Source organism: Myotis brandtii, unplaced genomic scaffold (assembly GCF_000412655.1).
Source record: "Myotis brandtii unplaced genomic scaffold, ASM41265v1 scaffold131, whole genome shotgun sequence".
NCBI classification, from domain to species: Eukaryota; Metazoa; Chordata; class Mammalia; order Chiroptera; family Vespertilionidae; genus Myotis; species Myotis brandtii.
In genome coordinates, this window is record NW_005354632.1 from 3,600,956 (window position 1) to 3,627,887 (window position 26,932).

General features: G+C 37.5%; 1 protein-coding gene across 3 annotated transcripts in view; it reads right to left on the reverse strand.

Annotated features, from left to right (window-relative positions):
* Positions 1 to 26,932, reverse strand: part of RAP1A (RAP1A, member of RAS oncogene family) — a 56,500-nt gene that overhangs the window by 15,401 nt on the left and 14,167 nt on the right. Inside the window, exon 1 of one of the 3 annotated variants that reach the window (XM_005860009.2) lies at positions 9,378 to 9,400. The exons of the other annotated variants lie outside the window; for them this stretch is intronic. The gene's annotated coding sequence lies outside the window, so the exon portion shown is untranslated. Of the gene's footprint in view, positions 1 to 9,377; positions 9,401 to 26,932 lie in introns of those variants that run through there. 3 annotated transcript variants of the gene reach the window in all.

Consider the following 26,932-nt stretch of genomic DNA (forward strand, 5'->3'; position numbering starts at 1 on the left):
CAGCCACAGAAATGAGATTATGTAATGAGGTCACTAAAACTACTATTATAAGCATATAAGTATGCTCAAAGATTTAAAGGAAAATATGAGGAAATGATAGAAATAAAAAAGAACCGAAGTAAATTTCTAGTATTCAAAAATAATATCTGCAATGGAAATATCACTGAATGGGATTAATAGCATATTAAATACTGCAGATGAAAATTTCAGAGACCTAAGATGCAGAAAGCAAAATGGTGATGATGAAGAGGGTAAAGAGAGAAGTAGAAGGGGGAAAGGGAGAAGGAGAAAGGAGAGAAGAAAGGTAAAAGAAAGAAGAGAACCACAGGACAATATCAAACTATCAAAAGTATTTTCCAAAATAAGAAATATAGATCAACAGATTTAAGAAACTCAGTAAACCCTCTCCTCAGTATAAATACAAAGAAAAGTACAAGGCACAATAATTAAATTCCTGAAAAGTTGTCGAAAAAGAGAAAGTGTTATAAGAAGCGAGAGAAAAAAGTTTAGATGAATGCTAAATACAATGAATATATTCTTCAAAAATAAAAGTAAAAGAATTTTTTCAGATTAAAAAAAAAAAAAGCTGGGGGTTCACCAGAACACGTTTATAACAAGCAAAGGAAGTTCTTCAGGTGGGAAGAAAATGCTGAGACAGAAACTTAGATCTACATAAAGGAATGAACTGTGTTGATCGATGCAACAACATGAATGAACTCAAAAACACGCTCAGCAAAATAAACCAGATACAAAAGAGTGAATACAGTATAATTCCGCTTATATAAAATTCTACAAAAGATGAACTTATAGTGCCAGAAAGCTGCTTGGGACCAGTGGTGGTAGGGTAGGGGTGATGACAACCAACGAGTATAAGGGAACTTTTGGGGGTGATGAAAATGATCTGTACCTTGACTGTGGTGGTGGTGACATGGGTGCATGCATCTATCAAAACTTACTGAACTGTACATTTAAAATAGGTGCATTTATTACATGTAAATTAGAGCTCAACAGAATTTAAGAAAATTCAATGGGGGAAAAAAGGGAAATTTCTCAGAGAGCCAATTATATACATAGTGTTATGAACTGAATGTGTTTCCTGCAAATTTTTTTTCTTTTTAATCCTCATCCAAGGATATTTTTTCCATTGATTTTTAGAGAGAGTAGAAGAGAAAGGAAAAGACAGAGAGAAATATTGATGAGAGAAACACATCAATTGGCTGCCTCCTGTGTGCGCTCCACCAGGGCCCAGGGAGGAGCCTGCAACCAAGGTACATGCCCTTGACCAGAATTGAACCCGGGACCATTCGGTCTGCAGGCCGACACTCTATCCACTGAGCCAACCCAAGTAGGGTTCCTGCAAATTCTTACGTTGAAAACCTTCTCCTAATCCGATGGTATTAAGAAGTGGGGACTTTGGGAGGTAATTAGGGTTAGATGAGGTCATGAGGGCAGAACCCTGATAAATGGGATTAGTGTGCTTATGAGAGATCCAAGACCTCAATTCTCTGTCTGCCTTGTGAGGATACAAGACAGCCAGGGCGCAGGTCCGCACCAGACACCTCATCTGCCAGTGCCTTGATGTTGGACTTCCCAGCCTCCAGAAGTGTGAAAAACAAATTTGTTAAAGCCATCCAACCTGTGGCAATTTGTTATAGCAGCCCAAACTGTTAAGTAACATAGCAAGGATAAATTAGTAGACTATCCAACAGACATAATGGCGAATATGATTGTTGCTCTGAATCAAACATTTTCAAAGCATCTCCTAGGTATCAGTTCAATACGAGGTGCCAGGGACATAAAAATCAAAAGCATATGTTTTCCATCCTCAAGTAGCTCACAGAGGAAGAAAAAATAACTACCACATGATGTGAACAAAGTTATCAGAAACAAAATTAAAGGGGTGGAGGATCAGAGGAGAGTGCAGTTTTTCATGCAAGTTACATAACAGCTAAGTAATAACTAAATAGAAATGCTCCAAGTCTGTAGGGAAGGGCATTCCAAGCAGAAGACACACCTTGAGCTAACACTCTACACCATGAAATAGAGAAGATCCAGGGAAGACAACGTCCTTCGGTGTGGTCAGAACACAGGGTATAAAAGGTCTGAAAAATGAGGCTGGGTATGGAGACTGGGCAATGCTTGCAAAGGCATTTGCCATATTAAAGAGTTTACATTTTATCTAGTAAGCAATGGGGGGGTGGTGCTGATTTTTTTGAAAAGTAATACAGTTAGATATATACTCTGGAAAGGTAACTGATAACAATATATAAAATGGACGGAGGAAAGAGACACTAGAGGCAGGAAGAAGAGTTATGGGGAGCGACTAGAACAGCTCAGGTGGCAAGGACAGAGGCCTGCACAGCAGCACTAGGCTGAAGGGGGAGCAGTGCTTTCGTGCAAGGGGACTTCGCAGCCAACTAGAGGTTATTAAAATGAAGGAAGAAGTCAATGGTAACTCCTAGATACCTAGCTGGGAGAAATTAGGTGGCTGGTAGCATACCTCCCATTAAGACAGGAACTACAAAAAGAGGTTTAAAAAGAAAGTTAATACTTTCAGCCCAAAATTTGTTTTGAGAATCCTATGGGAAAGCAGGTAGAGTCTGGAAGCTCGGCAGAAACCAGTGGGCTTGAGGTATAGACGTAGGAGTTGTTATGAAAAAGGTAGTTGAAACCAAAGATGATCAATCCAGGGGCATTTATTCAGTGAATACAGAAGAAAGGTTGGAACTGAGCTCTGAGAAACAGCCACATATAGATGGATAGAAAACCTGAGGAAAAAATGAAGTGGGAGAGGTATATTCTGGACCTGGTCACCCTATACCTCTGTTTGTATCAAGTGATTCTCCCATTTCTATGAAAAAAAAAAAATACTGACAATTAAACACAAGAGCATGTATTTCATCCAGACAGATCTCCATATCCATAACTCCCTTTCTAGGCCCCAAGTGATTCTTAGTCTTAGGACTGCTGTCATTTCAAAAAGAGGTGATTTCATTCAATCCAAAAATGTGTATCTTTCAAGAGGGAATCCTAATATAGTAAGGTTCATTTATACTCTCCAAATTACCTCCTAGGGCAAGGGAATTTGGGAAAAGCACTCAGACATGGCCAAATTATTTTGGGTATTCTGCAACAATAAAATATTTGGCCGATCCTCAACTCAAGTGGCAAGATAGTTAAGTTCCAAAGTCATATTTTCTTTATAAATAAATACCATGGCTTACAAATGTAAGTCTATATGCACACATGCAAATATAAGAATGTATAGCTCAGATGAAAAGACACACACACAAATACCCAATAAGGAATAATGTGAATTAACATTTTCTTTTAAAGGAGTTAGTTCTAACTCATTACTGCCAAGTTTGAAAACCACTATGTTCTTCCAAGCAAATCCCTTGCCTTTTTATGGAAATCTCTTGTGCCCTGTACTCTCAACACAGCACCAGAAAATTTCTCACTCTGGTTAAGATTCCCTGACAAATAGGAGGACAAGAATAAACATTACACTATGTTTAAATTTTAAGTCAATCTTGAGTCTCTAATATGGTCCAGAGTTATAATATAGCAATTTTTCATTCTTTCTTCAGCAAAAGCTGAACTAAACTTCACAAAATAATATGTAACTTCGTTGTCATTTTGACACAAATCGATCCCAACTTTGTTTCTGTTTTTAAATATGTAAACTAAGTACAAGACAAAATAGTTTCTCCACAACTAAACCTACAAAACAAAATTTATTGAAGAAATTTTAGAGAAAAAAAATTTACATTAAAAAAACACTGAAGGTAGTTTCTTAGCAAGAGCTTATTTTGCTGGTTAAATATTTATAGAAGCCATCTGTATTTTAAAACTTAAAACTGACCACAACATGCTGAGGGTAGGGGAGGTGGCTAGTGATGAGTAAATATAGAAATCATGGTTAAGACTTAACTTTCTGAAATAAAAAAGTGTTCTTCATAGTATATCATAATGGAAGTTCAACTTTTTTTGTAACATGAAATCACAGTATTTTCTCATTGAGAAAATCTTCTTGATATTTTCTTATTATCCTTCTCAAGACAAGTACTTTGGGAGGAGGATGTATACAGAGATAAAATGATGAGTCATATATACTTATAAAAGAAGCTTATAAATTAGTCTTCACACCCTTAGAGGCCAACATAGATTCCCAACAAGAGCACACAATCACAGATTTGAGGAAAACAATTTGACAGGGGCAATAAATATAATAAACAGAATAAAATTCAAAGAAAACAGAGTTAAGAGGGTCTATAGAAGACTGTAAAGTAAATGTAATATCCTTAAAGAAATTTGTGAAACACACATTGGGAAACTTAGGAAATAAAAAAAAGTTCAGTAGATGGGCCAAAAAGAAAAACAGACATAGCTAAAGAGCAAGTAAGTGAACCAATCTACTGAACCCACCAAAGGAATGCAGAACAAAAGGACAGAGAGAGAGAATGTATGAAAAGAGATAAGAAGGATAAACCCCAAGTTCTGCCAGCTCTCTGACAGGAAGTCTATAAATCGAACAGAAAAACCAAAGAAATTATAGAAGAACATTTCCAGAGGTAAATAGGAAAGTTAGGACTCTTCAGATATAAAGTGCCCAGTGAATGCAATAATCATCATCATCATCATCATCATCATCACCACCACCACCACCATTATCATCATCAGAGATTAACAATTGAAAATACTGTAGTGAAATTTCAAACCACTAAAAGTGACGACAAAATCCTAAAAAGTTTCTAGAGAAAAAAATATTCCTTCTCCCATTGAATATGGACGGGTTTAGTAAACAAAACTGTACGAGTGATGTCTGACTTCTGAAGCTAGAAAGAGTACCAGAGCTGTCAAGCTGCCCTGAAGCAGCCACTTGGAGAGACCACAGAGACAGAGTGGCCTGAGGAGCCCTAGCTGTCTGAGTCCTCCCAGAACAGTGAATAAAGAAGCCTTCAAGATGACCCCAGACAGTCACCATCTGACTACAACACCCTGGAGACCTCAGGCCAGACCCACCCAGCTGAGCCACTCCCTAATTCCACAGTTAAGAAACTCTGAGTGATAATACATAGTTATTGTTTTAAACCACTACATTTTGGAATGGTTTAATAATTAAAAACATAAGGGAGAAAGGAAAAATAAAGGAACAGATGGACAATTATAAAATAATAGAAAAATGTCACGCTATCCAAATATATCAGTAATCACATTAATAAGTATTCAATAGGAAAAAATTAAAATACAAGGCAAAATATATAAAGCAAAAGTTGACAAAACTAAAAGGAAAAATAAGCAAATACACAATCATAATTAGATTTTAACATTTAACCCAACAGATATATATAGAACACCACACCCAACAACTGCAAATTACATTTTTTTAAGTGCACATGGGTCATTTACTAGAACAGACCATGCTGGGCCACAAATCAGGTCTCAACAAATTTCATAGGACTGAAATCATACAGAGTATATATTTTAACCATCATGCAATTAAACTAGAAATCACTACATAATCTCAAAATGTTTGTAAATTAAACAACACAATTATAAATAATACAAACAAAAAGAACTAAATAATATCTACACTAATAAAAGAGAAAGATGCAAACTGACCATACCTTTCGATGACCCACAACCAATCAGGAGTATGCAAATTAACCCAACAAAGATGATGGGTTAATTTGCATACACAGGCACTGAGCAGCCGGGGGTGGGGTGGCGCTTGTGTGCACAGGCTGGCACCAAGCGGCCTGGGTCCCGGGGATGGGCGTCCTTGGGACCCAGGCCGTTCTGAGCCTGTAGGCCCGCAGCGCCTGGGATCCCAGAATGACCCCCCGCCACTCCAGGCCTATGCGCGCAGGTGCTGAGCAGCCAGGGGTGGGGCGGGAACATCCCCCACAGCGAGCAAGCAGACAGCAGGGCCCTGCTTGCCACTGTGGCGGCGGCGAGCCAGAGAGCAGACAGCAGAACCCTGCTTGCCCCTGGCCCCGGCAGCGAAGGGCAAGCAGGCCCCCACAGAGAGCAGACACCAGGGACTGCGGGGGCATCAAGCAGGCAGGTCCGCAGAGAGCAGAGAACCACAGGGAGCAGGCCTAAGCCATCAGTAGGACATCCCCTGAGGGCTCCCAGATTGGAGAGGGTGCAGGTTGGACTAGGGACCCCCTGCCCCTGTGCATGAATTTTGTGCACCAGGCCCCTAGTGTGTGTGTGTGTGTGTACACACACACACACACACACACAAAATTACTGGAGTTGGTAACCCAACAAAAAATGGAAATGACTCAAGAAATAGAAAGGCACAAGAATAAAAAATATGGCAACCACATAAATCAGCAAAAATTATAGCCAGAATCTAATTAACCCTGTAAAATATATACAAAAATCTGGAAATAAAACTCATAATTTGGAAGGAGTTAGAAAGTAAAGGTAAGTTAAAGTTTTCCTCTTGCTTGGGGAAAGGATAAGTATATTGAATCTCTATACATGCATGTTGAAAAATATAAATCTAAATGTGAAAAAGATAATGTCAAAAACTGGGTAATATATAACCTAAAAATCACTACAGGAAAAATGGGCAAAGAAACTTGACCAATTCAACCAAAATTAGAAAATGAAAAACAAACAATAGTAAACAAAGGTAAACAAAAGTAGTAAGAGTAAGACAAAACAGATCAGTAGTCCCAACATAAAAAAAAAAATCCTTCTAAATCCTAATTTTGTAAACCACACGATAAAAGCTTAAAAAAATAATACTTAACTTACATGTGGCAAATCTTATCCCCCCCCCCGCTCCTGGCCCACGGGGGAGGAAGAAAAGAAAAAAAGGAACACAAATTCTGTTTTAAAAGATATTTATCCATCAATTATTCCCAAATAAATCTTTACCAAAATCTTTGAAATTCTTCAACAGTTCAAGTAAAGGATCAAAATATTTAATTCAACCCTCTACCCTCTTACTTATTCAAGAGTCAGATTTTTGGCATGTTTGACAAGTGGTCTTGAAAGGCTTAATATGTTTTATGACAACACATGCAATAACCTACCGTTTGAAATTATTCCTTAAACAAAAATGTGTTAGTGAGTACACTTTTCTATTATAATAATCTCTGTAGCATCTGTAGTTATAGCTCCTTCTTCATTCTTATTATTTATGCCCTGTCTGTCTTTCTTTTGATCAATCTTACCAGGTTTGTTAATTTTATGTCTTTTTAATCAACTTTGGCTTTATGAATAGTTCACTGTAGGCTTGTTTTATATTAATTTAATTTCTGCTTTTAAGTCTATTGTTTTCTTTTTTTCTTCTTTTCTTTTTCGAATTTAGACTAAATGCTTAGCTATTTAATTTTCAGTCTTTCTTATTTTGTAATTGATATCTCAGATATTCCACCAGGGATCACTTTCCTTCTACCTAAATTCATCTTAGTGATGTTCCATTGTCAGTCTTTATCTGAGAATTTATGTTACCTACACTCTTTAAAGATATTTTAGTTTCAATAGTTATTTGTTCTCAGGACACTGTAGTTATTATTCTGTTGTTTTTAACTTTTTCTTTTAATAAATCAACCTAATTATAGATCTTTTGAAGTTAATCTGTTTTCTTCCTTTGGCTATTTTTAATATTTCTGATTATGTGCAAATTTATGAACTGTTTAGGTTTTGATTTTTATCTAGTCTGTTTAGGATTTATTTGGCTTCTTTAATTTGTGATTTTGCAAGTTTATAATTTTCAATCATAATCTCCTCAAATATTATCTCTACTTGATTTTTCTTCATATCTGGGTTCTCCTTAGATAACTGTCAAGTCTTCTCATGCTCTTCTATTAGTTAGGACATAGACTAGGCTGCTGTAATAAGAGACCCTATTGAGGTTTAAACAAAATTCAAGCATTTTTCCCTCTCATATGACAACTGGAAGGGACAGTAAGGGCTGGCTTGGCAGCTTAGCAGTCTAATAGAGCTAAACTCCTACATCTTGTTGCTCTGTCATCCTTGGAGTACTGCCCTCTTCCATGTGACTAAAAACAGTTCACCACTATGTCTACAGTCCAGTCCACAGGAGGTAAGGAAGAGGAAGAGAAATGCCTTTCCTCTTACAGGCATAATCTATAAGGTTAAAACCTATGCACGCAAAACTTTCACTTGCATCCAAATTGCCAAACCTTGTCATATAGTCAAACCTTACTATCACAAAGGCAGTGAAATGGAAGCTGTAGCTGGTCAGCAAAGCAGCCAACAAATACAGCCATTACCTAGGAGACATGAATCAAGGGAAATCAGTAATTTCTGCCACAATTTTCCAATTCTCTTACATATTTTCCATTCCTGTCTCTTTATTTTGGTTAAGTTATTTTTCAGATCACCTCCCAGTGCACTAATTCTCTAGTCTAATCTATTATAAAACCAATCTAGTGAATTTTAAAACTTCTATTTATATTTTTATTTCTAGAAGGTCTCTCCCCAACCCCAGTCTCATTCTCTTTCTCATAAGCAGTATAGTGAAATGTTTAGAAGCCTGAACTTAGGCTACACTCTATCTGATTAGAATCCTGCTCTACCACTTACTAACCTAACTACAACTTTTCCTCCTAAATATTAAACACTTGGAATGCATCTAATTAATATTAGAAGGAAGATTATCTCACAGTATCCAAAAATATTCCATACTATGTGCCTTCGGGTAGGACATGTGATGTCAAAGATAAGGTTTACTAAATTAGGTTTACTAATTTATGCTAGGTATAGCTAAGTATATTAATTCTAGACTCTTGATAGTTACACTTCTATAGAGGTATTTATTTCAACATTATTCTCTTACGGGAAATACCTCATAAATTATGTAATCCAGCTGTTGCCAACCGGTGGTCCGCGGACCACTGGTGGTCCGTGAGGTCCGAAAGGTTGGCGACTGCTGATATAACCATAATTTTAAAATTTAAGACTAGCACAAAAACAAGCCATAACTAAAGCATGAATTTAGAGTCATTTCTAAAGCAAATGGCCTTTCACTAAATTTCTGAATCATTATTCTTTATAAACTACCTCATTACTCAAAACCAGCTGTAATGCTGTGAACCTTCTTGAAGGGAAAGTAAAATGATGTGACCAATAGCAACTAAATTTTATATAGCATTGTTTCACAAAGGTTTTTTCCCTTTATATTTTTTAGTTCGTCAAAATCAAAGCTGTAGAGCATTATCCTATTACAAAGATGAGAAAAGCATACAAAGTTTAACTTGGATTAAATGACTTTGGAGAAAAGTATCCAGGAGGCTGTATTGTCTCCTGATTCTAAATGTCATTCTCTTTTCAATGTATTATGCTTTGCTATAAACAATAACAAGAGCATACATTTACTGAGAGCTTACCATGCTCCAGCACTGTTGTAAGAAATTCTCACAAAAAGCTTATGAGGTAGGTAATTTGCCCAGGCCACACATCTAGTGAGAGAAGCCACGATTCAAACTCATAGGTAGAGGAGTCAATGAAGGACAAGCAGCAGCAGCCAGGGAGGCAGGGGAACACCACATGTGTGGTTTCTAGGAACAAAGAGAAGAAACTATTTCAAAGAGGAAGTGATCAACTGTTACATGCTGCTGACGAGTCAAGATGACTGACAACTGGCCACTGGATGTTACTGGAGACTCGATGAGCTCATTTCAATGAAATAACCTAGGGGCAAAAGCCTGTCTAGGTTCAGCCAAGACTGGGCAATAAGAAATGGAAATCATATTACAGACAATTTTTTTAGGAGTTTGCTTAAAGAATAGAGTAGTGGGGTGGTCACTACTACAAAGGCAAGGGGACTTGGATTCAAGTGGGTTTTTCTTCCATTTATTTTTACAACAGGTAGAAGTAGGTTCATCAGACATTTAAGAGCTACTCTATAAATGTCCAGAATGACTATTATTCTGACGACCAGGTTTACTGCTTGACACTAGAGGTTACAGTGCTGTAATTCTGAACCTTGCTTCTTTTCTCTCCAAACATTACCTCACCATCTTTCTCCAAGGTCATCAAAATTTTTAATAAAATTCTTTAACAAATAGCCCTTCATAGTTCATAATCTATATATATAAAAACCAAGCAACCGGAACGACGAACAACCGGAATGACCGGTCGCTATGACACGCACTGTGGAGGCCAACCAGCCCGATCAGGGCCCAATCAGCCTCCCTCAACCTCTCACAGCCCCCCCCCCCCCCGCTACCCCTGCGCCGGCCTGGCCCTCCATTGGCCCCCACACCCTGATCAGGGGCGGGGCTGGCTGGCCAACCTCCCGCCAGCCCTGCCTAATGGCCCCCATTGGGGCAGGCTGGCCGACACCCACCCATGCACAAATTCATGCACTGGGCCTCTAGTTTAGTTATAACTGCTAAGGACCAGGTGTCAGTGGATTAAAGCAAAAGATTGGGTTTAGAAATGAAAGTTCTGTTGTAAGAAAGTCTCTTATGCTATTTATACCTGATATATTCTGGTTTCCTTTTAAAAGAAAGTTAAGATAGTTTATAAGTATAAAGGATAGGTAAGTATATAATAAAATCTGGTAAAAGCAATGAGAACATCAGGACTTGAATTGAGAACACCTATCATTAAGTGCTGGCTCTATCACTTACCGGCTGGAAGACTTTGGACTCCTTAACCTCACTCAATTCTCATGACCTATCAATAACAGCATAACACTTACTGAGGGCTTACTATGTGTCAAGCATCATTCTAAATATTTTAGTTTTGTCAACTTATTTAAATACAACTCTAGTATGTTATAATCACCACTTTATATAAGAGACAGCATATAACCTAGAGAGGTAAAATAACTCATCAAAACTCACATACAAGTAGAAAATAGTAGAACCTGGAATTGAACCTAGGTTTTCTAACTCCAGTGCCCCCATCCTGGCATTGGAATGATACCATCTATCACATAGGTGTGGTAAGAGCATTAATTGAGGCAATACACATGAAAGAACTTTATAAAGTGTATGAGTTAAAATTGGTTAAAAAGAAAAAAAGATGGTAGCAAATTCCTCAAAGTGCTGAGAATTAAAATCCTTACAGTACCATGGCAGATAGCCCTTAGGTCTTGCTCTCTGGTTGGAATTAAAAAATCCTGCCTTAGGCTAGAAAACTATACAATTTATTCCATGAAAATGATAGATTAAAGCGTGATCTCTCACAGGTCAAATCAGTTAAATATTCCCGTTTAAAAGCCCCATGAAAACAAGAGACTCAGCTTCTTTCTTCTTCTTACATCTTGCCATGTCTTCCTCTTCTGTCAAACTCCAGTATCTTGGTTTATACCCCTCCTTTAGATCTGTAATACCATATCTACTTCCTCTTTCTCTCCAAACCCTCTATGCCCTCTGGAGTGCATTTCAATCCCCAACTTCAAAGTTATATTCACTAGCTCATGCTTTTAGTTTTCTCTTATTTACGTGATCTCTCATTACTTCTTTTATAAAAGCTACTTAGCCTCTGATCACATTTTCTTTTTTTAGATATAAACTTACATACCATTAAACTCACAACTTAAAAGTGTACAATTCAGTGGTTTAAAGTATATTCATAAGGTTGTACAATCATCATCACTAATTCCAGAACATTTCCATCATCCTAACAAAAAACCCTATATCATTAGCAGTCACTCCCTATTTCCCTGTCTCTCCAGCGTCTGGCAACCACTAATCTACTTTCTGTCTCTATGGATTTGACAATTCTAGACATTTCTATAAATGGAATAGAGTATGTGACCTTTGGTGTCTGCATTGTTTCACTTATAATGTTTTTCAAGGTTCATCCATGTTGTAGTATGTATCAGTACTTCATTTCTTTTTACAGCTGAATAATACTCTATTTTATGACTATACCACATTTTGGTTACCCATTCATCAGTTGATGGACATTTTGACTACTAGGACTAATAATACTATGAGTTTATATGAACATGTTTCCAGTTCTCTGAAATATTTACCTAGAGTGAAATTGCTGCATCATACAGTAACTTTGTTTAACCTTTTAAGGAAGTGCCAAACTGTTTCTACAACAGCCTTACCATTTGCCATTCCACCAGCAGTGTTATGTTCTAAACCTGCCAACACTTGCTATTGTCCATTTTTAAATTACACCTTCCTTAGTGGATATAAAATAGCATCTCATTGTCATTTTGATTTGCATTCCCTAATGTCTCTGGTTACATTTTATTTTATGGGATTCTATTCCTCTAATTCACTGTCAGCAAACTTTTTCTGTGAAAGGCCAGTTAGTAAATATTTTATGCTTTGTGGGCCACATACAGTCTATATTACATACTCTCCTCTGTTGTTTTTTTGTTGGTTGGTTATTAAACAGCAAAAACAAAAGCCGGATAGCTTGAGGACCATACAAAAACAGGCCTTAAACTGTAGCTTGGCAACCTCTACTCTGATTGTTTCATAATTATTAGCCTTGCCTTCTCTATCAATGTCAATTTTGTTGAAAGCAAGGTAAGAACTATTTTGTATTCCTTCATAGTGATCTGCACAGAGCCCATGAATAGAAGAGTAGAGGCTCTAAAAATACTTGAACTGAACTTCTTGCACAATGAATGTTCCTAATTTAAAAGAATATTATGTATCTCTCCACAAGTATTTATACAGTATAAAGCTTCTAGTTTTTAAAATGATTACTAAAAGTAAAAAGACATTTTTCTTTTGAAAGTGGGCAGCTTAACTAAGAATATTGTAAGAAAAAAATTTCATAATGCCCTTTGAATCAAAATTATATTTAGTCAGTTAACTTATTAAAATAACTTTCTAACACCAAATGTATTATAAGGACATACTTCTGAATCAAATATCTCTAAACCCTAAAGCTACAAATAAAATTAAAATGACAGTAATATACTATGGCAGAACTTGTAACATTACATACAGCCCACCAAAAATCGAAAGGTGCATACTTCCAGCAAATGTGAAAAACCAATAATTTCAACAACTGAGTTTTACATTCTGGAAATTATAGGCTGTTTGTATACAAGCACTCTGATATAGAATGAAAACTAATGTAAGAGCCAGCACACATAACCAGCTCTTTCTCTCTGGGCAAGTCACTGAACCCCACATTTTTTTAGCTTTAAAAGTAGGAGTTATTCCATCTATCCTATCTTGTTCACAGAATTGTGAAGATCAAATGAGACAAAGTTTATAAAAAGCACTCTACAAATATTACTCATATTGTTAGAAGAATTCTAAACCAAAACCAAGTTTTCCATAAATAAATAAGTAAAAATGAATTCTCAGAGTCTTCATAGTTGTAACAAGTACTTTTCCTAATGGCCCTAACGACATCAAGGAACACTACGGTGATTCTTTTTGAAGGCTTTCTAGCAGAGGAACAGAAGTCAGCACAAACTGGTCTCACATTCTGAATGGCATAAAGCACTGGTTCTCAACCTTCCTAATGCTGGGACCTTTAATACAGTTCCTCATGTTGTGGTGACCCCCAATTTCATTGTTACAAATTGAACATAATTAAAGCATAGTGATTAATCACAAAAACAATATGTAATTACGTATTTTTTCCAATGGTCTTAGGCAACCCCTGTGAAAGGGTCGTTCGACCCCCAAAAGGGTCGCGACCCACAGGTTGAGAGCCGCTGGCATACGGGACCTTTCATACAGTTCCTCATGTTGTGGTGACCCCCAATTTCATTGTTACAAATTGAACATAATTAAAGCATAGTGATTAATCACAAAAACAATATGTAATTACGTATTTTTTCCAATGGTCTTAGGCAACCCCTGTGAAAGGGTCGTTCGACCCCCAAAAGGGTCGCGACCCACAGGTTGAGAGCCGCTGGCATAAAGGTTAACCAAATGCATAAAAGCACACAGACCAGTTTCCCAGGTCTTAGAAATCTAAGACAACATTCACTCTTTTGCATCTTTAGCTTATTTTAGCTAAAAGAAACAATGTACTAAATATTCCTTTAAACACTGAACTGCCTGCTAAACATCCAATTGGAACTGAACAGTAACCTCAAAAATCAAATCAGAGTAAGTAGTAAAGTTTTGATTTAACGGAAGAGATAATAAAGCAATGGTAACATCTAATATTCCATGGTAAGTACTTTATTTTAAATATATTTTTTGTTGATTTCAGAAAGGAAGGGAGAGGGAGAGATAGAAACATCAATGATGAGAGAGAATCATTGATTGGCTGCCTCCTGCATGCCCCCTACTGGGGATCGAGCTGGCAACTCAGGCATGTGCTCTTGACCGAAATTACTGGGGCACTTCAGTCTACAGGCCGATGCTCTGTCCACTGAGCCAAACCAGCTAGGGCCCATGGTAAGTACTTTATACAGGCCATAACATTGAATTTCATGAATATACGGTAGGGGTACTATTATTATCATTTCTATTATAGCTAAAGAAAGTGAGGTTAAGAAAAGTATCTTACCAAAGATATCAGACAGTAATTTGCATAGGTGGGATCAGAATTCAGGCAACATGACTCTATGACTACCTAAACTGCTGTTTTTTACGAAACTTTTTTCAGACTTCATTTTTTATGTAAAAGAAAAAAAAACCCAAAACAGAATCCATGAAAAAAATTTTCAGATGTGTGTTTCATCTCATTTTCTTGCCATATCTAACTACTACAAAACTAAATAAAAGTAGTTAATAACCAGACCACACAACAAAATAGGGTGGTGAAGGATTGAGATAACATATCCTACATGAGATAACATCCTATATAATCCTATATAATAAAAGGCTAATATGCAAATCGACCGAACGGCGGAACGACCAGTCACTATGACGTGCACTGACCACCAGAGGGCAGACACTCAATGCAGAAGCTGCCCCCTGGTGGTCAATGCACTCCCAAGGGGGAGCACCACTCAGTCACAATCCGGGCTCATGACTGGTGAGTGCAGCGGCAGTGGTGGGAGCCTCTCCCGGGGGGGAGTGGGCCTAAACCATCAGTCGAACATCCCCCGAGGGCTCCCAGACTGCGAGAGGGCACAGGCTGGACTGAGGGAACCTACCCACCCCCGCCTGAGTGCACAAATTTCGTGCACCGGGCCTCTAGCTACCTATATTCTAATACCAGTTTCTTAATTCTTTCAAGTTCAAAATGAAGCCTGTTTCAATAGGTTTCTTTGCTCACAGTGATAGAATTATTTTATTTTACTTTTAATTGATTTTTACACAGAGAGGAGGAAGAGAAGGAAGAGGAGGAGGAGAGACAGAGACATCGATGTGAAAGGGAAACATCGATTAGCTGCCTCCTGCACACCACCCACCAGGGATCGAACCACGGTGTGTGCCCTGACAGAGAATCAAACCAGCAACCTTTTGAGCATGGTTTAACAACCAGACATACTGAGCTACTCTGGCCAGGGCTTCAGAGGGTTATTTTGAGTAAATGAGTTAGTACCTTGAAAACACCCTTACAAATGTGCCTAGCATGGAATAAGAGCTCTATCTCTATTATTTTATTTAAAAAAAAATTTTTGTATTGATTTCAGAGAGGAAGAGAGAGGGATAGAGAGATAGAAACATCAATGATGATGTTTCATTGATCAGCTGCCTCCTGCATGCCCCCTACTGAGAATCAAGCCCCCAACCCAGGCATGTGCCTTTGGCCAGAATTGAACCTGGGACCCTTCAGTCCACAGGCCGACGCTCTATCCACTGAGCAAAACTGGCTAGGGCTCTATCTTTATTATTATTACCCTCTTTATTTAAGTTATTCTTTGCCCAGTGCCTCTATTCCATGTATCCTGTGTTTCCCCCAAATCAGCATGTATAATCATCAACCATGAATGAATCTTAAAAACCTCTCTTCAGCCGAAACCGGTTTGGCTCAGTGTATAGAGCGTCGGCCTGCGGACTGAAAGGTCCCAGGTTCGATTCCGGTCAAGGGCATGTACCTGGGTTGCGGGCACATCCCCGGTGGGGGATGTGCAGGAGGCGGCTGATCGATGTTTCTCTCTCATCGATGTTTCTGACTTTCTATCTCTCTCCCTTCCTCTCTGTAAAAAAATCAATAAAATATATTTAAAAAACAAAACAAAACAAAAAAAACCTCTCTTCATTGCTAGAGAAAATACCATTATGTAACTGATGCCACTAGTACAAATTCCTGAAATCTTATCTGGGCCCTCGGTATTAAACAACAATCTTTTTACCAACCATAGCTCCTTTTATCAAGTCCAGTCACTTTTCCTCAAGTCCTACTCAGAAGATAAAGTTGTCCCTCCTCACATTTATCGTCAACTCTCCTACCTGGCCTCTACAATTCTGTCATGCAAGCTAGAAACATACAAGACATACTCACTCTATTCCCATATACAATTAACAGCCAAGCTAGTTCTGTGAATTTTATCTCCCAAATGTTTCTTTAAATTGTTTACCTTTTTCATCCTTATTACCACTGTGATAATTAAGGCCTGCATCATCTCATAGACAAATCCTTCCATAGCAAAGAGATTAAGGAGAATCAAGAAAATGCAAATATCAGAAGCTGAGGAAGATGTAATATTGTGATTGCTTCTCAGCCTCCAATCCTGTATCCCTCAAATCCATCCTCCAATGATCTATTTAACACACAGCTCTATTGTGGTTCCCCTGCCTAAAATCTTTAAATAGGATATGCCACCCTCTCCCTATAAGTTCTTAACTTTTTAGGTTAATAGACTAGCCCCTCTTCCCACCAACCAGGGATGTACTCTAGAAAGCACAAGAATTTCTTGAAATGCTATGCAAAAAAAAAAAAAAGAACTATTTTTCTTAAGCATAAGTACAATTTTATGGAGGGGGAGAGAGCCAAATATGTGGTGCAAAATTTTCAAATTCTCAATGGGATCTATGACCCCCCAAAAGATTCACTATTCTAGAGGATAAGGCCCAAACTCATTACCAGGCCTGTGAAATTTTCCATGATCTGGCCCTGATCCATGTCCGCCTCACCAGCTGTCCCTCTGTGGGCAGATATCAAGAGTTGGTGTGAAGCGGACATCTGTTATTTTTGCATGTCTAGTATCTCTTCCTCCTCCTTTTAGAACAGCATCCCGACTCTCTATTGGAAAATAACCCTTGTCTCCCTCACTGCAGTTTTGGTGGAAATGTCAATCAAGGTGTCCCATTCTCCAATGGGCATGGGAGACATCTCACCCAATCTCCAGCCAGGCCAATCAGGTGGGATTTCCTAAACCGAATCATGAGCAGAACGATGTGAAGATAGAAATCCTTAAAGCTGATTCATTCTGACTGTGGTACACTGCTGTTCCCGATACCTAGGTCCCAACCCCTGCAGACTCCCCTGGTTCTCCTCGGACTTCCTGAAGCTTGCAAGCTCATTTCTGCGCAACCATTTTAACCATTTGTTCATCCATTTATTAGAAAAACATTTATTGCCCTAGCCGGTTTGGCTCGGTGGATAGAGCGTCAGCCTGCGGACTGAAGGGTCCCAGGTTCGATTCCGGTCAAGGGCATGTACCTTGGTTTCGGGCACATCCCCAGTGGGGGGTGTGCAGGAGGCAGCTGACCGATGTTTCTCTCTCATCGATGTTTCTAACTCTTTATCTCTCTCCCTTCCTCTCTGTAAAAAATCAAAATATATTTTAAAAAAAAGAAAGAAAAACATTTATTAACTATATGATGGTTAGCTGTATATGTCAACTTGGCTAGGCTATAATACCCAGATATTCACACACACACTAATCTGGGTGTTGCTGTGAAAGTATTATGTAAATAACACCTATGTGGTAACATCTGCAATCAGGCGACATTAAGAAGATATCAATAATGTTAAGGAGGTCTCATCCAATCAGCTGAAAGACCTTAAGGGAAACACTCAGGATTCACTGAAGATTTTGTCCGCAAGGCTGCTAGAGTTCCCAGCTGGTCTGCCCTACTGATTTTAGACTTGGTAGCCCCTATAACAGTGATGGCGAACCTTTTGAGCTCGGTGTGTCAGCATTTTGAAAAACCCTAACTTAACTCTGGTGCCGTGTCACATATAGAAATTTTTTGATATTTGCAACCATAGTAAAACAAAGACTTATATTTTTGATATTTATTTTATATATTTAAATGCCCCTTAAGAAAAATCAACCAAAAAAATGAGTTCGTGTGTCACCTCTGACACGCGTGTCATAGGTTCGCCATCACTGCCCTATAATCACATATTCCAGTTCCTTGAACTAAGTCTCTCTCTCTCTCACCCACACACAAAATGTGTATGTATATGTATTGTGTGTGTGTGTGCATGTGCATGTATCCTCCTGGCCTGTTTCTCTGGAGAACCCTAACACAAACACCTACTACAGTGGTGCTGAGAATAAGACAAAATCTGTTTCTGTTGCTTGCACCCAAAAAAATCTTAAGTACAATTATATACTGTATGTCACTGTTTGAGGAGGACAGAGTCCCCAAAGAGTTCACGGTGTCACACAATATGCTAATAGTTTAAGATCAATCTGGGAGTAGAATTTTTAAAGTTCTAAACCTGAATATTCTAGATCAGCGGTCATCAACCAGTGATCCGTGAGGTCCAAAAAGTTGGCGACCGCTGTTCTAGACTCCTTCAAAGTATGGGGGAATTGAGAAATGAAGGCATGCTTAAGAAAGGGTGCCTACAATTGTTGTGCAGGTTCCTTTACTCTACTTCAAGGATCAGTAAACTATGACCAGCAGACCAAATCTAATCCACTGCCTATTTGTGTGTGGCCTGTAAACTAAGAATGGCTTGTACTTACTTTTTTCTTTTTTAAAAATATTTTTATTGATTTTTTACAGAGAGGAAGGGAGAGGGACAGAGAGTTAGAAACATCGATGAGAGAGAAATATCAGCTGCCTCCTGCACACCCCCTACTGGGGATGTGCCCGCAACCAAGGTACATGCCCTTGACTGGAATCGAACCTGGGACCCTTCAGTCCGCAGGCCGACGCTCTACCCACTGAGCCAAACCAGTCAGGGCGGCTTGTACTTTCTTAAATGCTTTTTAATCAAAAGAAAAGGAGTACTTCATGACACAAAAAAATTATGTGAAATTCAAATTTAAGTGGACACAGCCATGCTCATTTGTTTATATATGTGGTCTATGGCTGCTTTTGCCCTTTAACAGCAGAATTGAGTACTGCAACAGAGACTGTATGACCCTAAAAACCTACAGTATTTATCATCTGGCCCTTCCAGAAAAGTGTTTGCTAACCCCTGCTTTAGCTCATTGGAGAAAGCATTAAAAGGGTGGGATATGTTAGAAAAGAGGGTAGAACATTTGTATTATTCATTAAGTATTTGCCATGTACAAAATACTGCTTTGAGCACTGTACATATATTAAAATTTTTAATCTTCAAAACATACCTATTAGGTGGAGACTATCATCCTCATTTTGTAGATGAAGCAGAGAGGCCAACACAAACTTGCCCATGGTCAACATAAATTAGAGAACCAGGACTACAACCCAGGCAGGCAGTTTGGCTCTAGCATCTGTGTGGTTAACCACAACACCACACTGCTTTATCACTCATCTTGTCTATTGAATCTGTCCTGCATTAATGATGCTGATTCTCCTTAGAACTGAAGTATGACACTCTATAGATGAACCCACACTAGAATAAATGATGTCTGTGGCATGCACTCCTTAGAGAACTGGAAGGATTACAAAGACCTGTGCCTATCTTCTTTCTTGAAGGCAGAAAGCTGAGGAATCCAACCTCCTTGGATTCAATCATTGCCTTTCTTCAAACCATACTGGAACTCAGAAGCTCAGGCAAGTTTCTAGATGTAGGCTAAGATAAAGCATGTTCTCTTCCCACGTGTCTTGCCTCATCATCATCATCAATTAAATAAAATCTCTGAACTGTGGAGCCAGGATATGGATATTTCTCAAATCTTCTCCGTTAATTCTTTTGTAGAGCTCAGCCCAGACTGAGACCCACCACTTTTCTCCATTCAAGGAGAAGAATGGTGGTTAAAAAAACACAGGGGATGAGAAGAGCAAGGGTAGAGATGGAGGTACTTGACAAAACTTGTCTGTGAAAATGGAGCTTTTATTCGGTGCCCCAGCACGCTAGTAAAGAACACTTCTAGTCTTCATGTATCACCTCTACATCTGACAACTTAAAGGGAAAAAAAGCAGGTATGAAAACAAAACTAAATATTTCTGTATATGCATGTATTCTTAGATAGGAAATTCCTATAAGGACACAGAGCAAACTTATAACTATTATATTTTCTTCTTTGTACTTTTTACTTGATCTGTATTTCTTTATAATGTATTGTTTAAAAATAATGAGTCTATTTTTAAAAGTGGGAATAAAATGATGTTTAAGGATTACTTTAATTATACTTTGAATAGGAAAATTACTAAATAGCTAGTAAAAATTACTTGATGCTTTCCTGAAAAGCAGTTTACTTTTTGTTGGGACACAAAACATAAAATCCGCCACTTCTATGTGCAGTGGAAATGTGTACTATAAACAAACCTACTAAAGAAACTTTTCCACCAGATGCCTGTACTGAAAGTCTTACTGGGTACTAATTTATCACAATACTTTGTGTGAGGGGAAAATATTTTTAAAAATGAGAAATAGTAAAATGGAAACATTTACAAACACCAATGCCTATCACACATTCTAACTTTTATAATCAATAATAAACTCACATAACATTTAGTTAAAATCAAATATCCTCCTGTGGACTATTCATTAAATGAATTTGAAGTTTCCGATATGGCTTTAGGCTTCAGAAAACCAAGAATTAGGCAATGGGGGTGGTAAGGCAGTATCTAAGCAATCAGACATGCTTGGCCAAAGGTTTAAAGTCATAAGGAGCTAGTGCTCAAGTGTGGGTTGTCATGCTTGCTGCTGTCATCCTGAGTAAAGGAACCAGTTTCACAAGATGGTCAAGTTAAATTCTGCATCAAAGAATAAAATCTCTAACCTGGTTAAACAGCAAGCCTCAATAGACAAAATCACATGTGAGACGCCAATTTTTTAAAACATACCATGCAAAAAACTACCACTATCATGTGGGAAAACACTTGTTTATCCACTTTGCTAGATGAAGAACCATGCCCCAAAGCAAGGGAAACCTCTGTAAGGAGCGTAATAAACTAGTTGTGATGACAACTCACTCTAAGAGGCTACTCTCAGGAAATAGTCCTGTCTGAATTGCCCAGGTACTGAATATCATTTGTTATCTGTATATATAAAAGCCTAAGTGACCGTTAATGACCAAACGACTGAAGGACCAGACGACCAGCCGGTAGCTATGACGCACACTGACCCAGACCTTGCTGCTGGGGCCCTGACAGCCCCGAATCTGGTTTACCTGCACCTGGACCCAGACAAGAGGGAAGAAGAAGCCCGATCCCTTGTGGAACTGGCCATTAGTTAGCTTGCCACTGGGGCCAACCTCCTGCAGTCCCTCCCACCCGGCCGGCCGGCCCCCCTGATCACCCAATGGGGTGGGGGCAGAGGGGCCAGCCAGCCAACTCCTGCGCTCCCTCCCCCTGGCCGGCCGGCCAACTACCTATGGTCCCTCTCCCCCGGCAGGCCCCCCACCCATCGACCCCGATCGCTGGCCAGGCAGAGGGACCCCACCCGTGCACAAATTCGTATACCAGGCCTCTAGTATTTATTATAATTAGCGATAAACTGATTCTTCGAGAACATTTGGGCCATTTGAAAGTCTCATTCAAGCATGTGTCTAAAATAACAAGGTTAGCTCATGATAGAATCAGCTGCCTCAAAAAATTAGTGTTTTTCTAAACTGAAAAACCTTTCTACTTTGATAAAGCATAATTTTTTTCAATGTTTAATGGTTTTCCATAAAGAAATCTGCTTGAATCCTGCAAACACTAATCAGATTGAGAGTCTGTAAAAGTCAGGTGCTGATTCACAGAAGTGCTTAATATAGTATTCTGATATTTTTGAGCTTTACGAGACTGTAAGCCTCAGAGAAATGCCTGAATAATTCTGAAGACAATATGTAAAGGAACTCTGTAAAAATTAGCAGGAACGTATAAGATATCTAAAATAAGGACATTACCAGAAATGTAAAAAAGAGATAATACATCTCCTCCCAAGAGGAATAGAAGTTAGATAGCAGAGAGAGTATATGCCTAGGATACTTCAATCAATAAACCCAACATTAAAAGGCATCTCTGACAGAAATGTGTAGTTCCAGATATTCCCAGAAAGCTCCCAGCTCAAAAGCTTACTTGTTCACTTTGCAAGTCAGGTGCTTTTAGTGTTCTGAATCACTGCCAGGCAATAAAAGGTCTCAAGCCCAAACATGAAAATCCTCAGAAATCTGTATTATTCCAATCTAGTTAAAATACATGTACTTGTCTTTAAATAAACAAACAAACAAACAAACACCCAAACTAGCCAAACTTAAAATTGTAACTTGTAATCTGAAAAAAATACAGGCACATCTGCTTTCTTAATGTAACATTTCCTATATCCAGATATAATAGTCAAACAAAGAAATGAAAAAGAAGAAAAAGCCTAAAGAAAGCCTCAAGCATATAAAGTGCTTCGAACTGTTAAATAACCCAGTAATTCTGCCACAAATGGAAATTTATGGTACAGAAAAACACATGCAAACAAAAATGTATGTCAAAAACAAAAAGCCTAGGGAAAAAAAGGTCTTTCACTAGAAGAATGAATAAATTACTGTACATCATACAGCAGAATATTGCTAAAAATAGTAAGGTAGAATTATATATAGTGATTTGAAAAGATGACCAAAATACCTTAAGCAAAAAAGCAATCTGCCATCGTTAAAGGTCAATCTATTATTCTTTAATAAATATTCACATTAACAGTGGAAGTCCTTGGGAAAAGGGACTTTCATTTTCTAAGTTATACATACCCAAAATCTTAAAATTCAAATATAATGATATTCACATTCACAGCACAGCTTTTATAGTAAAAAATTAAAAACTATAGGGAATCATTTAAAGAAATGATGGCAAATTCACTTAACGGAATACTATGCATTGATTTTATTTATCCATTAGATATGACACTATTAAAATATATTTTTCATGAAAAATCCACAATATATTTCTACAAGGGAACATAAGATATTATGCCTCTGATCTCTTTTTTTAAAATAAAAAATATATGCATTGAAAAATCACTGGGAAAGATGTATACGAAAATGTTAACAAGTTGGAAGTGATTTTTCTTTTAGCTTATTGTATACATTCTCAACAGGGGCAATATTGCCCCCAAGTGGGTGAAAACTGGCTCTTGGGGGGAAAAAAACAAAACAAAACAAAAATCCCGTAACTCGTTTAGTGTATAAAACACAGTTTAATATACAATAAAGGAATATACAGTACAACTGTGGTATGAAAATTTCATAAGGGGGACAGTTAAGAAAAAAATACTTTAAAAGGCTGGGGGGGGGGAGCAAGTGATGATAACAAATAATTTGAAAAACACTGCATCAGAATCACACCTGGAAAAGTAAACTACAGATTCCTGGCCCTACTGCAGACCTAATATAATCAGTATTTCTATGGATGGGGCTAGTGGCTTTTTATCAAAGGAAGCATATTTATATCACTCCATGTAAAAATTTCATGAAATCCAGACAGATAGATTTTAATTTGGTTTAAGAAATTTTTTAAATTATATATTAACATGAAAAATATAAAATAACCCAAGTGCCCAGAAATCTAGGAATCCTTGCTAAACTCCTCCCTTTCCTTTACGGAACTTGAAGATTCAAATTTCTTCACAAACCAATCAAACACACCCCATTATTCATTATCTGTACTGGGCATAAGGCAATGTGAAGAATATACAAGAAATAAGCAATATTTATAAATTATGCCACTAAACTCACTTCAATTAAATCTGCAAAAACCAGCATTAAAAACTGGTTTTCTCAAGGCACCATTATTCACACAGAAACACAGGTTTTAATCCCATGGTGAAAATTAAACAAGTTAGGGAACCAAAGTCACTATTGGGTAATAACTGGGATGCTCAATTCTCTAGTTCACATACTTATTTGGCATGTCGGTCTTGAATTATGCAAAACTGTCCCTACACCAAATTACAAATCTCCCATGTTAAATATTGAGTCTAAAACATTAAACCACAAATAACAAGATTTATTGTATACATAAGTAATAAAACTAAGTGCATAGCTAACAGTTCCACTTAACTAAAGGAGAATACACAGGGTTAGTCAAAACAGTGAATGGATGTAAAGCATAGACTACTGCTCCAGTCCCTAGAGATCTTCTACTCTCAATTTCTTACAGACATCAATGCCAACTTGTTGGTTGTAATAATAATAATAATAATAATAATTGAGTGCTTTTTGTGTGTCAGGCATACTTATTTAGTCCTCAAACATGTATAAAAAATGGGTACTGTTCTTTTTCCATTTTACAGATGAGAAAAAACCATGGAGAAATAGAGGTGAAGTAACAACTGATAGGTACTATATGCAAACTTCCACGGAGTGTTTTGCCTGCTGACCACAAATACATTCTTATGACCAAATATTCAAAGTGAGACTTGGCATATTACTCATGTAAATAAGCTTATATCCTATAATTAAATAATTATCCATAAAACAGTATATAAATTAATGTAACTGAGGCAAACCTGAGTTAGAAGAATCCAACAAAAGTCTGTCTTCCTATCAATGGTAAAATACTTTTCCCAAGCTCATTCCCTACACCCAGAAAATGGCAACCTAATTTTGCTTGTTTATAAGTACAGATTTTATCATTACATAATTCCATCTCAGGAATACACTGTTTATTAATTCATTTGTAAAGCCTTTATGTCCTAAGAATCTTCATCTTAAAAGCTTTACTAAATTTAATTTCATATTCTATAATAAATTCATTTTAGACCTTTCATTTTCTAATTATAAGATATATGAATAATGTATAAAGTTCAGAAAAGACGTTTAAGGAGGAAAATAAATCACCTGTAATCCCAATTCAAGATAACTTTGATCCTTTTGGTATTTCCTTTCAGCCTATATTCTACATATGAATAAACATTTTGTAAAAATAAGAACTGCAATCATACTATGAAAACACTGATAATCAGCTTTTTCTCCCATAACAATAGAGAAGTTTTTAAAAAATAGTGCAGACAAATGCAATTACATGACTGATTTTCTACAAAGCACTTTGGACCAAAAAATAGTTTGTTAGACTGTGAAAATTAACCACAAGATGGAAACGTGATGGTGGGCCCTTCATCTAAAGAATTCACTCTCTTTTGGAAGTATTTGAATGTTTTCAAAAATAATTTTAAAATTTTGCTAATTAAGTAGGAGTTTTCCTTGTACTAAAAAATTTCACAAGTCCATCTTCAGCACGTCAACACACAGAAGACATTAAACACATGGCTATGGAAGTTTTGAATTGTCATCAAAACGGTGACAATTCACTGTAGACACAAGCTGAGCCCAGCACACTCGAGCCTAAGCAGAGCCAGCTAAGAACACCACAAGTGATGATTCTTTATTTCTAGTGTCAAAGGCCTATTTGCTTACATACACAGCAAGCAGATGGCCCTGAGTGTGTCACAATCTCAAACTTGTTCTGTATGACAGAAGCCCAAGTCTAAAGCATAATGGGAATAATAGAATAAGTACATCATCTGTAACCCTCCTGCTCAAGGTTTCAACTGCAGATTTTGGTTGATCCTTGAATTATAATGCTATCATATTCCAATGTAAAAATTATGACATTTGAATATAAGAAGTTACTAAAATTTATTTAAAATTCAAAGGGATGTTTTATAATGGAGTTTGTTCAAAGTGTGCTATTCAATATTCAAAAGGCACACTTTTTTTCAAGAAGTATACTATTTGACCAATTTTGAGTCACTTAAGTTCCAGACTTATAATACAGACGTAAAAGAAACACCATCAAAATAACTTAATATTGGAAAATATAAACAAACAACTAAATATGGGTTTGAGACATAAGATTCAACTTCCAAACTCACTTGCACATGGTTTTTAAGTTAATCTGATTTTTTTTTTTTTTTTAAATTTCAGATAGGGAGGGAGAGGGAGAGAGCGAGCCTCCTGCACGCCCCTAATGGGGATCAAGCCCGGAACTTGGGCATGTGCCCTGACCGGGAATTGAACTGGGATCTCCTGGTTCATAAGTCAACATTCAACCACCAAGCCACACCAGCCAGGCTAATCTGATATTATTAAATAATTATACTTATAAAAGTTCTACCACATTGATACTGGTAGTTTATATGCAGAATATTCTGAAGCATGATAATCTCCTACCAGGGGGTTATGTATATCATTACTAAACTGATTATACAGGGTGGGGCAAAAATAGGTTACAGCTGTATGTGAAACAGAGTTTATTCTTATTTTCCATATAAACAACTGTAAACCTACTTTTGCCCCACCCTGTATGATTAGAATGGAGAGCAGAGGGGTACGACAAAAGAGCAGTCTAAATGCTATCATATAGAAATCTAACAAAACACACACAAAACAAAAAGCCCCGGGAGGTCACTCTCCCCGGGCTCTGTCCAGGTGGCTTAGGGGAGCATAGGGCTCTGCCCCGTGATGTACAGTCCCTTTCCACAACGTTGGAGAGAAAGCCGGGCCTTGAGTCTGCGCCTGCATATTCCTACAACTTCTCAGAGTCCTGTGGACGATGACTGAGGAGACAAACCATGCAGGAAACATCTAGTAAAAAAAAAAAGTAAAAAAACAAAAAAACAACCAAAAAAAGCATTTTGAGGATATCAAGAACCAAAATATCATATAAAGTTATGTTGTTTTTTTGTTTTTTTAAAGGATTAATTTTAATTTAAATGCCAGTCACCATGTGAAGTTTTTTTTGTTTGTTTGTTTTTAATATATTTTATTGATTTTTTTATCGAGAGGAAGGAAGAGGGA